Genomic DNA, 15699 nt, shown 5'->3' on the forward strand with positions numbered 1-15699 from the left:
TCTGTGAACTTTTTAGTGAGCTCAGTTAAAAAACATTTTTACTGATATAGTTTGGAGACCTCTCCAGAAAGTGGAATTTTGGGAAGACGTGATTCAGCACAGGAAATGAGGAAAGCGCTGAGAACAAATATTAACCAAGTGCAATAAGTATTAAGAAGGCAAAGCAAGAAGGGAGGCAAATTATGGCGTCTGTACATTTAATTGGACTGAGAATTTCCCTTTAGCAATGCTTAGGGGACCATGAAGGGGGGGATGGAGAAAACAGGCTCGGCGATATAAGGCACGATGTGAATACCCATTTCTTAAATACTGTGAGAATGTGCCTGGCTTTTATCACTTACTCCCATCAGAATTTAAATTCTTCCTTTTATCTCTGAAATATTTAATATTTAAAAACATAAAACACCCTGTACATTTTTTAAAAATCCAACCTCCTACTTTCTTCTCTGTTCTTAAAAAACTTTCCTAGAACGTTATCTGGCATGATTCCTTTCCCTTGCTGACAACCATTGTGCGTGTAACACACACCCAGCCCAGGATAACAAGATTGGGGAAATGTAACCCGCACTCTTCTCCTTTCTCTTTTTTTCCAGTAAACAAAATATATTTTTGTTTTCCCACATATTCAGTCCCTAAAGTTGATTTCTAATTTGCACAGTTCCCATAATTTCAACAGTGATTTGGAAATAATGCAATATGATTCTAATTTTTATTTCAATAGCTTAGGAACCTGTCTCAAACCAATAAATAATAGATGTAGAGTGCCTCACACCAGGTACCAAATAGCCTTCAGTGAATGTTAACCCTCTTTCTCTCTCTCTTCTTCAGGATAAAGTGGAAAACATGAAATATTTGTTCGTTGAAGCTTAGTTGTTTGGAACTATTTTATAGAATTACAAAGGTTTAAGCCAACAATGACTTCAATACCTTTATCAAGTCCTTATAACAAAGATACTGAATTTAAGTGTAGTTTAGAGTCAGAAGTCTAAGGATTTTATTATTTGGCTAAAATCTGTCCTTTTTTCCCCAATAAAAATTTTTGGTTCACCTTTCATTAATAAAAAATTGTCCCCTTGCCTCCCCCTTCACACCTAAGATTATCTATCAATCACCCATCTATTTATTAATCATCATAGATTTCTGGGAATAAGTTCCAGTTAATGGTCTCATGACTATTTCTGTAGTAAAATGCATATATTCACAATGTCCAGATTTGGTGAAAAAATATTTACTCACAAATGTGACAGGTTTTGAGAAGTGTCTTTTTTTCTATCTGAAAACTTTTGTAGGCTAGAGACAGATTAGAAGATCTTTTTTAAAAAATTGCATCATATTTAAATATATAAGACACTTTATGAATGTGCATGTCATCCTTGCTCAGGGGCCTTGCATCTTCTCTCAACGTTCTAATTTTAGAATTTGCACTGCTGTAGTGAGCACTGCATTTATTTTTAAGATCTTAGGACATAAGAGTTCTTTCTGTACTTTTTTTCTTTTAGGGGGGAGTTGGAGCTGTTTGTAGACAAGACACAAAGTCGCCATTGGGGCATAAATTTTAATATTCTACTCCTAAATGACTTATATTACATGCAACTGACTTTCATCATTGTGTATTAATTGACATACACACAGGTATGGGGAACTGCCACCTCATGCAAAATTTAGGTATGTTTGTATAGCAACAGCTCCCAGATTTAAATATCAAGCTACAAAACCACATAGCCATGATCTGTATTAGATGGTCCCGGAAGTCCCATGTCCCATCTAGTGTATGTGAATGTATGTATATACAATTCAAGTTACCCTTCACTCTCTTTGTCTTTTATAGCCTAACCAAGTATTCAAAAATTAGGAAGCAGTTCTTGCCTATAATGTTTCTGAAACACTGATATTTGTTTCCACTGGAATCAGGAGACCTATTTATCTCAGAAATTTTAAAGTCACATGCCAGATGTAAGGTAAATAGATACTAATATATAATTTATCATGATTTCACTTTCCATTTCCTGTTCCTTAAGATTTTTATACAAAAGCCTTTGACTAACTTCCCCCGAAATGCCTGAAGTTGAAACTTAAGACTCCATAATAAAAAATATAAAAAGTGGAACAGTAGGGTATATTATTAAAGCGTTTTGATCGATAAGTCAATATGTACAGTCAAGAGAGAGGATGCTGGTCCCCAGGGGAATTATGTTGGCTTGAATTATCTGTATATGCACGTGCAATGCTGCAAATGTATCTTACTTCATACAAAGTTTGGTCAGTACAACCTCAACTTGATAATTTTCATTTATGTTATATATAGAGAAGTATATATTGTATATACATGCAACATTTTATATTTTTCATGGATACATTTTTATCATTTCAAAAAATGTGTATTTCACATTCTTGGACTATTTTTAGCTGTTCAATTATGCATTTTGTATACTCACATGTTATTTAGTAATAAAATTCTACCTATGCATTACTTCAAAAAATAAAATAAAATAAATGGGAGGGTAAAGCACATTACAACGACTCTATTCACTTAGATCTGGCTGTGTCATGAAGCAGAAACAAGTTTCAGAAACTAGTTACTTTACAGTCTGGTTATCGGAGAGCACTAAGTAAATTTGTTTAGATTATCTCCAAATGCTACTGAATTGTGCCATAGTTTTATGTGAGAATCTGACAGATTTGTGCAAAGATAGAAGCCTGTCCTTCCCTGGTTCTTAAATATTTCTCTCCTCAAATGTGCTTGATTTTTTTTTAACTGCCTTCTAACTATGGGCTATATATACAGGTATTTGCTCCATGTAGGCGGAGTGCTTGTGGGAAGAAAACAAAATATGAATATAAGAAACCATCTTTAGTTTTGGTTTTGAAGATACACAAATATATACTATACTACTTATACAAACTATATCTCTCCATTTAGTAACAAAATTTATTCACACAACATGAAAAATACCTTTTTAAATCGTGATTCCAAAAGTCCCTTTTATATTCCAACTCCTACCATTGAATATTTTCTTACTCAGCTAGTGTTTCTGTGTTAAGAGAAATAAAAAATAAAACTTAATTGGAAATTTGGCAATTAAAAATTTCTTATTTTTCTGATGCTTGCAAAATTCAAACCATATTATAAAATGCTCCAGAATTCCCATTCTGGTGTTTTCTGCTGTTGCTGTGGCTTTTCTGTAATATTTTCAACCATTTCAGCTTCCATCAAAGGGGTATAAAAATAGTTTTAAAAACAAATAAAAACACATATTAAATTTCTTTAATATAAATTGTTACCTCCCATAGATGCGAATTTGTACAGTTTACTTTTTAAGTTTTATTTACTAAGAATGGTACAACATGATATAGGCCACATTTCTTAGAATTTAAAATAGGAATACCTAGGGACGAATAGGTATGTTCTCTGAAATAAGGATAATTACATTTATCTCTATTGATTCATTCCATATATGTATAAAAGAATTCATCCCTCTTCGTTTTAACTTGACTAATACAATCATCTTAAACCACTCATCAGAAAAGTAATCTGAGGTCTTCTCCATCCATAACCAGCAAGGCTATTGAGAAGCAAAAGCCCTTCCTCCCTCCTTCTCTAAGAAAACAAATTAATTCATTGTTTCAAGCTCTGATTATATCTAACACCTTCATAATTATCATTGACTTTTAAGTGATGAAAATTCAGATTTTTCCATATTTTAACTCTACAATTTTTTTTCCTAACAATTTTGTCAGCTTACCTATATCTAAAAACTTTTTTTTCAAAGTAGATTTTTTTCTTCATTGTCAATTGCAAACCAATTCACTCTGGAAAATTGAACTGTCATCAGTTAATTGTCCCAACGACCATTATTTGAGACATGCATGCATGCTGGTGTGTGTGTGTGTGTGTGTCATGAGAAGTAATCTGAAACATAAAATGGTGAAGAAAGTTTGGGATATTTTTGCTATCTGCCAGAAAGCAATTAAATAACAAACATATTCTAGAAATTATGGCCTCTGAAAGCTTAGCACCATTCAGTGGCAGAAGGGTCCTCTATGTGTATTTCCTTCATACCTTCTTACCTCCTTTTTCTCTCATTTTTTTTTACGTTCTGCAAACTTGGCATTCTATTGAACATCATCATGTTAGTAAAAAGTGATTGCAAGTAAGGAAGTTTTATTGGCTGCCTGAGGATGGAGTGGCCAAAGGCAAGAGATCGAAAAGGAACGTGAGCTGTTGGAGAGGTACCCAGTGCCTTTTTACACTTTGATGTCCTGGGAAAGAGTTGTGGCGCTCTAATGCACCTAGGGCACTTTGGGCATTTTAGAGACAAAAGCTGTCACTGCCATCCAGTGGCAACATGAGTTACTGCATGTTCAACCAAGCTCCATTGGTGTGGCCCAGGGAACTAAATGAAGATGGACAAATTGTCCCGACTCTTAAATAGAACATAAAATACAAGGACTGTTTATTTTATTGTCTATTTTGACAATTCAAGATATATGACAGGCAAACAAAATTTGTTTTTAAATTCTCTCTCACTTTAAGTTTGAATTTTACTATTTCGTCTTGAGGTTTGAGGGAGGGTGTGTAGGATGAATAGATTTGTAGCCAAGTAAATGTTTACTAATATATTTGAATTAATACGTAAAGTACTTAAAGTTGACTCTAAATGACCACCTCTTTATAATATCAGGGGATTACCACTAATTAAAAAATTCAATGGTTTAGCCATTCTTTTTCCGTTGCATTACTAAAACAGAGTTGTACTGATAATGATTCATAACAAAGCCATATTAATGAAGGGTATCCAGATTAAAGTGAAGGGTGAGGTTCCCACGTCTGTGTTTAATAAACATATAAACTGCAAAAGAAGAATCAGGTGGGGCAGAGATTTTCTCCCTTTCGGTTCAGTGTGACAAGGCATATTTCATATTTTTCCATCACTTTGCTGCCCTCAGTGTTTACTCCACCTATATAAGAAACAATTATTCTATCTTCTGGGTAAATTTCAAAGGAAGTCTGACTGAGGCTCTTTAGCTTTGAATTTACTAACAATTTAAATTGCCTTGCTTTTCAGCAATTTTCATAAAAATATAATAGCGTTTTATTTTTCCTTAAAAGGTCATTTTTTCGGTGCCTTCAAAGAGCTGATGTCTAGATACCATGTATCAATTAATCTGTGTTTCTAATAGATTTCAGTAGGATTACCCTAGAAAAATGAGATAAGTTCAGTATTTTTTTATCCACCCTTTTACCTAACTATTATGTAGGATTAATTCCTATTTTTTTTGTGTTATGCATCTGTTGACATTTTATAGGCATTGGTTTTCAATGTTGCATTGTTATTTGTTTTTAGCAGGCTATAAAGAGAAATGAGATCTTATAAGAAAGATTGTGTTCTGTATTTTTTCTATGAGTGGAATTATTTTACCTAAGAGAGAATTACTTTATTGTGTGGAACACATATCTATATTATTCCACGTGAATACAGATTTACAATGCATTGAAGGTAATCCACAAAGCTGAAATAAAAATCGAGTTAATCTGAGATTGATTTCCTCAGTGTTCCTGCTAATCAGGCTGTATGGGTCCTCTGGCACATAAATAACTTTTCATTTACTTTGGACTCAGTGATGTCAGACTTTTCAACAAACCATGATCTGCCCAAAGCTTCAAAACTAAAAAAAAAAAAAAAAAAAAAAAAAAAAAAAAAATTTAAAAGCATATGTAAAAGGTATGTATATATTGTATATACTAATACTTTGAGTCACGACTCTTATTTTAAAAGAACTTTTATGGGGGTGCCTGAGTGGCTTAACCAATTAACTGACTCTTGATCTCAGATCAGGTCTTGATTTCAGGGTAGTGAGTTGAAGCCCCATGTTGGACTTCACGCTGGGTGTGGATCCTACTTAAAAAATTTTTTTAAATTTAAAAATAAATAAAATAACTTTTATAAAGCAGAATCAGACCTATAACTGAATAGAACATCTTCATGTATATTCACCAGTTAAAACAGTTTAAACGTTTTTCTTTAAAAAGAAAAAAAAAGTTGGTATTTGTTATCCTGTTTTTCTGTTACATACTGCTTAATATGTAAGCAAATGCTTTCTTCTAGAAAAGCTGGAGTCCATCCAAATTACAACAACAAAAATCTGCATACAATTTGGTGTTCTTAGAAGTTCTATCTAATGCACGTTTTTTTTCTTATTTGGTCTACATGTGTTTATCACCTGCTCTTTAGGCCTTGAGTCTGCACGCTGAGCTGTATTCGTGTGAGTCTACTTAAATAGTCAGTTTAACTAACTAGTCATTTATTACTAATCATATTAAAAATGCATGTATACCATGCCTATTTCTGTTCTGATCTCAACTGCTGTTTTGGACTATTTGAGTTTATCAAGTAGAACATCGCTGTTATTATTCCAGACTGAGTGTCGTATTAACAGTTTAAAATTTATGATAGTTTTGTTTTTGTCAAATGCAAGAGATACAGAGCAACAACAAGAAGCAAGAAATAACAGGAGTTGCGAGGACAGAGAGCAGAGCAGTGCATCTAAATTGTCATTTGGCAAGAATCATTTTTGTGTCTTCAGTCCTAACTGTTGGTCAGAATTTTGCAGTGCTGTTGACTTAAATTTTAGATGTTGACATAAGCCATTTTCATACTTTTCCAACTGAAAACTGTCTCAAGGTTTGGCTTGGACTCAGATTCTTGACGTTCTGAGTTTAGGAGGTAGTCTAGAACTCTATTTTTAAAGACACTATAAGACAGTCCTGATTGATGATGGTTTGACTTAGGACTTTTCAACTTTATGAAAAACACTGCAATTCAGTAGAAACTGTACTTTGAATTTTGATCTTTTCCCAGGCCAATGATATGTGGTACATACTCTCTGGTGATGCTGGGCAGTGGCCCTGTAGCTCCCAGTCGGCCCCGTGATCCTGGGGATCAACAACCGATACTCTGACGACCGCTCTGTACCCCTAAAATTATTCTGTTCATCACTTTCAATACAGTATTCATTATGTTACATGAGATAGTCAACACTTTATTTTCAAGTTGTGCCAAGCTTTGTGTTAGATGATTTTGCCCAACTGGAGACTGATGTAAGTGTTCTGCGCACATTTAAGTTAGGCTAGGCTAAACCATGGTGTTCAGTAGGTTCCATGTATTAAATGAATTTTTGACTTTTTGTATTTTCAACATGCTACGGGTGAATCCAGACAAAATACCATCGTAAGTTGAGGAAGATCTATACATAAATCTCGACTATTTTCATCCACTCCACAAATATATATTGAGAAGTTACTGATCTCAAGATAATGTGGAGACATGTACAAAAATAAGTCATCCTAGCAAGAATACTCTGAAGATGCTGGGATTTATAATTGGTTGTAGACATCCCTTTCATGATTCTCACTGTGTTTACACTTGAAGCAGCTTCCTAGAATTCCTTACCCAGATCCTACCCTTCACATGTCCATGGTTCTTATTGACTTCAAAGACCAAAGTGAAATATAAGCAAGAGAAATAATTTGAAAAGATAGTTTGGAATCTGTTGCAGGAGAAAAAACAAATTCAGAGAAAAGAACGCTGCATTTAAAAGAAATTAATAGTTGGGGTGCCTGGGTGGCTCGTCAATTAAGCTATGGACTCTTGATTTTGGCTCAGGTCATGATCTCAGAGTTGTGAGATTGAGCCCCGCATGGGGCTCTGCACTCAGCGCAGAGTCTGCTTGAGATCCCCTCCCTCTGTGTCTCCTTCTTCCCTTCCCAGCTCATTCTCTCTCTCTCTCTCTCAAATAAATAAATAAATAAGGAATTTAATACTTAAGTGATATGTATGATATATGAAAATTTAAAAAGAAAAAGTTCCTATTGGGAAAATACGTTATAAATATGTCCAAATTTCCATATACAACTATCTCATTGTCAAAATTCATTTAATTTAAACTTCTGCTACTTATATACAGTTCTGATTAAAGTTAATGAAGATTTGCCTAAATTTACATAATGTTCTCCGATAGAAAATTTGGCCTATTAACAATTGCTAAAGGAAACCTTTAAGAACTTCAAGATGGTTGGTCCAAAATATAGAAAAATAAGAATATAAATAAATATGATTCATTCTGCAAATGACCAATGAAACATTACTCATTGAAAGTAAAATTCTCTACATTTTAGCAGTTCTTGCAGCATACCTATAATATTACCAAAGCTGCATTCAGATGACAGTTTTAGAAATACACAAAATTGAATTGAAGTAAAAAATGTTTTGTCAGTTGCCAAAAACAAAAGCAAAAATTGCTAGTAAATCCAAAATAGATTGTTTCTACTTTATATATATATATGTATATATATTTGAAATGATTATAAAATAATCATTTAAGTCCATAAATAGTGATTTTTCAGAGTTTTATTGAACATACACACATGATGAACAAGAAGAATGGTAACTGGATAGAAGAAATGCTTTTTCTAAAGTATACACCTGACTTCAAGGACTTGACACATCTGTTCTTAGTCTCCTAAGCCAAATGGTACTTTGGGGAAAAAAAATTAATACATGATATTTCTTGGTATTAAAAGCTCAGTTAACAAATTTCTGTCTTATATCTAAATTCATTTCCAGAGCTACAGTTTTCAAAGATCCCATCTGGGTTAGGGAGATACAGGGCAGCTAGCAAACCTATTTAAAACAATGTATCACTATGAAGTCATGCAGAAAACAGGGTAATTTCCTATCAAAATGAAACATTTTTTCTTATATGGCATGTGAATATTCTTCCCTTAAAGTGTAAATGGTATAGTGTAGGAGAAGAAACACAACTTTTGGAGGAACTCTAAAGGCTTATTTTTTATCTGATCTTGATAAAGAAGGAAAAATATCAAAGCACAATAACTGGATTTTTAAACACCCACACTAGTTCTATTCCCACGCATTCTCAACACTTTCAGACACACCAAGTTTTAATACATAAACAATTCATTGCTATCTTGTTTGATACGTATAGCATGTTCTCCTGACAAATCCTCAGAATATCTGAGCATTAACATTGATCATAGACCTCAAAAATGATACGGAAGGATGCCATAAATGCCCCCATTTTCACCACTGCCTTTTACATTTCACAAAGGAGATGGTGAAACCCTTTCGATTGTGTTAATATGACTGGCTTTCCTCATTGTGTCTACCCAGGAAAGGGAATCTTCTCAGTAAATTCAACAAGGAATGTGTAAAATACAAATTTATTAACTACACCAGATGTTTGGAGTAGCAGAAGTTTGGAGACTAAGAAGTAAAGATAAGTCAAGAATATATGAAGAGCAGATTCTACTCCTAAGGCTGAAATAGAGGAGCCAAGGAAAGAACAAATCTAAAATAGGACCCTGTAGCCAGAGCTGAGATCCATTGCTCATTGGAGAGAGCCTGGCTCTGCCCCAGAGGATGGAGGAGAAGTCTGCTAGATTTCCAGACCACCAGGGATCACAAACAATCCGTCTTTTCAGGCACCAGAGGGAAATCATCCATTGAGATGTAACCACATGAAACTCACTTGGAATCTCTCAGTGGGAAAGGTACACTGGGGATCCTCCCTCTGGGTGTCAGGGAAGATTGTGCTCAAGGGCATGTCATGCCCTGCTGCTTGCCACACACTGCGGGAGCCTGTGGAGAGACAGCACACACTGGAACTGGGACGAAGAACCACTTCCTCCTCCAGGCAGGTTCCCTTTGGTGTCCTTGCTGAAGAAGCTTTACAGTGCTAGCTGGCGGGGAGAAATGGTTAGGAGGCATAAACAGGGCAATGAAGAGTTTATCTGGAGCTGAGAGGCAAGAGATTGGCAAATTAAGTAACCTTAATTAATTTGGAAAATGTCATCATTACCAGCATCCTACAACAGAGTGGCATATTTGTTACAACTGATGAACCTACATTGACACCTGTTATCAACCTAAGTCCATAGTGTACATTAAGGTTCACTCTTGGGTTGTCCATTCTATGCTTTTGGACAAACATATAACGACACAGCATAGTAAAGGGAAATACAAATGTAAGGGGCAGAGAGTATATGAGAACTTTCTATACCTTCCACTCAATTTTGCTGTGAATCTAAAACTGCTCTAAAGATTAGTTTATTAATTAAAACACATACACAGAGTTAAAAAAAAAGTCATCAATGCATTTTTTTTCTGAACCTACAATTGTGATACCACCATCTTTCCAACTGCAGTGTGTGTTCTTTTTTAGGTGGGCATTGTTTCTTTCATTATAAATACCGTATATGGCAGAGACAGCTAAATTACACATTCACCACTTCTTAGGTAATGATAGAACATTCAGGACACAAGGCTATTTAGTTAATGACTAAATTTCCCAGACCTCTTTGCCCCTAGGTAGGGTATGTGACTAAGTTCTGGCCAATAGGATGCGGAAGGGAGCAAAAGTACAACTTCCAAATCGTAACTTTTAAGGGAGTGGAAAGACATTTCCTTCCCTTTTCCTCCTCTGTCTGTCTGGAAAGTAGGCCTGGTAATGACCCTGGACCTTGAAAATGAAGGTAATTCCCTAAAATGGTGGGGCAACAAGGAAGAATGAGTCTGGGCTCACAGAACTTTTGCAGAGCAAAGTTGCTACATAAGCTCAACTTGTATGTGACGGAAAAAGAAAGAAACTTCTATTTTATTTAAGCCGTTATTGTTTTGGGTCTCTGCCATAATATTGTTCAGTTTCTCCTGTCTCATCACCATACCATTGTTGACTAGAAAGTTAGCAAGTTTGTTAAATATAAAGCAGCACAGATCTATAATAACAAAACCTTTCACCTGAAAAACTACTGTACAAATGCAAAGCCCGCAAAGATTTTCAACAAAGGTGACAATAGTTGTCTTGGCGATTTAGAACCTGTTATATTCATAACCATAGTTTGTTTTCTGAAAAAAATTATTTTTTTCAGCGCTTGAAATCTAATGATAATTACTCATGTTTTATCAAAGTAGTTTATTACATTGTCATTTTCAAACACCAATTCACTGATTTTGATGTCTGGTTTTGTAGGGAAAAAACACGGAAAATTCAGGCTTTGTTATCTATAGGACACTTTTGTCCAAACCTTAATATCTCAATCAGTAAAACAAAACAAAACTAAAAAAAACCCTGAGGGTATTTGGGGAAGGACAAAGTTTTCAAAATTTAGTTTTTTAAAGAAGTCTTTGAAAACTAACTATTCCTGAAACTTTATTATGAGTTCTATTGCATACTGATCTATCCGCTTAAAAGACATTTATTTGTTTTCTTATGTAGTATAAATTATCATCCGAGCCTTAGAGATAGGAAAATGATAATTATACGTGCTCAGATAAAATTCTGTTTGCTGTTTATTATTTTTTTTCAAATTTGATGCAGAATAATCTAATTTTAAGTAATTTGGGCAGAATTTATTTAGGATGATGGAACATGAAACTTATTTAATAACTATTCTGCTTCTTAAATTATTTTTAGAGATACATCTTCAGTATAGTAGAAACTTACTAATTAAACAAAATGGGGAAGAAATTAGAATGATTAAGCTTTTCTAACCTTATTACTTTTAAGTACATTTTGTATTAGCAACCAAAATATAGACATAGATTTAAGTAATGGAAAATGATAATTCAAAATAGATCTATATCAATTAATAAAATGTTTGCCACACAAAAGTCCTTTTACATAGGAAACTTAGTAGTTCAAAACAAAAATTGAAAACAAATATATTAAAATAATTTTTAATTAAAAGCACATATTTTCTAGTCGGTCAGACCTCATCACTTTCAGTCAACTGACCGGTGGAAAATTAATCAACCTCTCTGGGCTGTAGTTTCATCATGAGAAATTTGGATAATATAATTTACTCCATAAGCGTTTGAATAGACGTAGAAGTGATATTCTAACCCTATCACAATTCCTGACATGTACTAAGCACATAATAAATGATAATTTTATTTTACCACCATGTCATTCCCTTGGATTCAAAATGCTTAGATTTGATGCGTTGGTGCTCTTCCTTTTAAATTATAACTGCTTTTTTCCCCTAATGTATATTTATCGTCTTCAGATTATTGCAAAATCCAAATTAGCAGGATCAGAATTAGTGAGATTAGATTGTATTTTTCTAAGTCACCTATTTTGGAATCACTCTTCCAAAAAAAATGTGGCTTTGATATTCACTCTGTATCGAATTTTAAAATTTTGAGGATGAATAAACGATCGTTTAGTTGTTGCATGTGATGACACTCTTCTCGGGTTCAGATGGATTATCTCTGGCCTTCTCAAGACCTCAGCCAGTAAAAAGTCTAGACGAATTATGTAAGAACAGAAAAAATTTAATATACATTGTTGTGAACAATAACTCTACAAGGTAAAACTCCTTCAGCATAATTTGTAGCTTAAATGTAAAGTGTATTCATACACTTTTATTCTGCAAGAGAAAGTAATTTAAATATTTATAAAATGTGATTTACATGAAAATACCATCCTACTTTTCATTTACTGTGCTGTTCTTGTGTCACTCAAAGTTGCCTTCTTTAAATATACATTTGGAAACAAATTATATTATGATCCAAAATACAAAAAGTAAATACAATGTGGGATGGGGGAACCTGCGTGGGGAAAAGTAACTACAGTTACAGTGAAAAGAAACGAGCTTGTTGAATTTTCACACACGGAACTACTGAGCAGGCTTATTTAAATCTATTTTCCTTTATGAATTATACATGGCTATCATCACCGAGTTACATTCCCCAGGTAAAAAACATTTTAAAAGACAACTTACTGATAAGCTGTCAAATGGGGAAAATCCACTCATCTCTTCAAATCTGCAGATGATTTTTTTATTAATATTTTAAATGATTTTCGAGAAATGCATTTGGGTTGCCTTTGACTGTCCAGGAAGAAATATGCGAGAATGCTTGATCCCACTTTTCACTTTCAGTATATATCAAATCTGCATATGTGGTTGTGAAAACAATAAAAAAAAAGTGTGTTTGGGGTCTTTTTTGCAAAGTACACGTTGACTTTTCTCCCCTCACGTGCCTGGGCTGGCAGGTGAGACGGCGCAGGTGTTTGCCTGCAGGAGAAACCTGCTAATTAGGGAACAAGCTAGTCAGTGGAAACCAATCTGCAGGTATTTTCAGGTAAAACTGTTGAAACAAGACTATGGAGTGATGTGTACTGTTTCAGTAACTAGAAAGTTCTCTTCTTTTGATTAAACTCACATATAGATGAGGTGTGGACATCATCACAAGGCAGTAGTGGTCCCGTATAAATGTCTCTGGACAAAAAAAAAATACAAAAAACGAAAACGAAAAACCCCACAAAAAACAACAAAAAAAAACCCCGCTAATAATAACAACATCAAAAATGATCATTATAATCATCATAATAAAGAAAAATAGCAGAAAGTTAACTTTCATTCAGGAGAGGCCCTGGGATGTTGGCTTCGTTACTAGCAGAAGCCTGTGTTTTTCCAGAAGAGGAACAATGACAGTTAAGCTTCTCGTCTTGTCCTGCTGTGGCCCCGTCTTCTAATGACACAAATTCCTAACAGTGCAGTCTCATCCATCATCTAGATTATTTGTTTACAAAGTACACCAAATATTTTCTGTACTGGGTTAAGGAGACATGATTCCTGCCCTGAAGGGCTTTATCACCTGGTACAGCAGTACTGGCCTTGGAAACGCTGATTCTTATTTCCTTGCTCTAATGGACCTGCCCATAGGTGATTTCCTGGTTTGACAGCCAGAAAGCAGGGTATAGCCCTGACTCTGAATAAAAGGTATTTTAAGCGTCATATTATCATAATTTGGGGGCAGGGGTGTCGTAGAGCAGCATATCTGTATTGCTTCCTATTTAACAGGCCATCCCCCCAACCTTTAACTAAAAGAGAAAAAAGGAATGACAGAAAATTTTAGAATTTCGAGGTCATTGAAATGGCTATGGAAGAAGGTTAGTAGTGATGATTAAATACAATTAAATTATAGAAAACTAGAAATGTGACTTTACAAACCAAAAGATTCAGGGATAAATAATATGCTTTTTTTTTTTTTAAGATTTTATTTATTTATTTGAATGAGAGAGAGAGAGCACATGAGAGGGAAGAGGGTCAGAGGGAGAAGCAGACTCCCTGCCGAGCAGGGAGCCCGATGTGGGACTCGATCCCGGGACTCCAGGATCATGACCTGAGCCGAAGGCAGTCGCCCAACCAACTGAGCCACCCAGGCGCCCAATTCAGGGATAAATAGGTATTAGATTCAAGATACTCAGTATCATTGTGGTATATCTATGTCTGTATACATATCTATATGTGCGTATCTATATATGGATGCAATGATATCAACATATATGCAGATATGTACACACACTCACACCAGTCAGGAATGGCCTGAAAAGTAAACTGGTATCGAAATAGTTAAAACTAACAAGAACTTTTTCAATCATATTCCCCAGTACGTAGGTTGAGAAATTGGTATCAATGTCACTTTTGTTCCTTAGAATGCATTTAATTTAGTCATCCATTTTATTTCATGTAAAATTCTATGATAGAATACATAGATTCAGTCAGTGAGAAACCAGACCTTAGTTTTTAAATTACAACTGAAAGTCTGTCTCCCTTTGTGCAAGGAAGAAATTCATACCTTATATACAAAATAGAAGAGTGTGAGGTGTGATACAAAGGGACAGACTAAAATAATGCACATCCTATATTTTGAAATAAGCTTTTTATTTAGACACAGTGAATGCTACATTAGCTCATATAAATAACATCTCAGAAGATGATAATCAAAAGAGGTGACTTCAGTAATATGTATCATTATTCCCTTTGGAGGTTTTCAATGCATTTGATAAAACTTTTAATGTCTACTTTTCCAACAGATGCAGTGAAGTGACTGAGGCTCTGGGATTTTCTGTGGCCCATTGGAGACAACCCTCAGTGCTGAGGACCCCAGAAATAACCACCATAATTATCATTTGCCTAAGTTAGCACTAATGAATCAAAATGTGTCTGAATGTCAGTCTCAGTCAAGCAGACGACATGATCAGAGATATAATTTAAGAACTGTCCTTCACTAAACTGCAGCTGAGTTCATGAAGTGTTTATATATCCAGGGGTACTATTTTGATTAAAGCTGCTGCTGGGATTACATGAAGAAGTGTATAGACTAAAGAAATAAGTTGTTTTATTTTTGTAAAATTCTCAAAGTTACACACCATTTAACATATGTTAAAATATTTCTAAATATTGAAGGATTTTAAAATATTTCTACTTATGTTCATTCAAAGAATGATAAATTACCAGGAGTGAGCTAGCCATTTCCATCTCCTCTTATAGTCACTGGCGGTATGTTTTCTTCTTGAGTGTTTGTAAAAGGGGACAATGATCGCAAATGAGAAAAGCAAAACTGTGTGGAGTGATACCTTGAAGCGATGGCAAGAATTAACTTATAAACTTGGACTTTGATGACTTCAGAGTTCTGTGTGTTGAGACGCTCATCTTCCCTTGGGTTTCATATCTTTGATTTGTACACTGAAAATACTACTACCATTACTACTAATAATAATATGTAGGGGACACATACCTTGTTTCCTTAGAGGGAAAGAACTCTGCCTGAGGAGATGTGCCTCACAGATTGACTTGGATGTATTTTGCATGAGGAAGGAATGTACATCTTG

The 15699-nt window shown here is 34.6% G+C and overlaps 1 non-coding gene across 1 annotated transcript; it reads right to left on the minus strand.

Moving 5' to 3' along the window:
• Positions 1 to 1336: 1336 nt before the first annotated feature.
• On the minus strand, positions 1337 to 1436 carry LOC118539928 (U6 spliceosomal RNA). The gene has a single exon (XR_004919404.1). It is a non-coding gene; the product is annotated as a U6 spliceosomal RNA (small nuclear RNA).
• Between the last annotated feature and the right edge of the window lie 14263 nt (positions 1437 to 15699).

The sequence above is a fragment of the Halichoerus grypus genome, chromosome 6 (genome assembly GCF_964656455.1).
Source record: "Halichoerus grypus chromosome 6, mHalGry1.hap1.1, whole genome shotgun sequence".
Classification (NCBI taxonomy): domain Eukaryota; kingdom Metazoa; phylum Chordata; class Mammalia; order Carnivora; family Phocidae; genus Halichoerus; species Halichoerus grypus.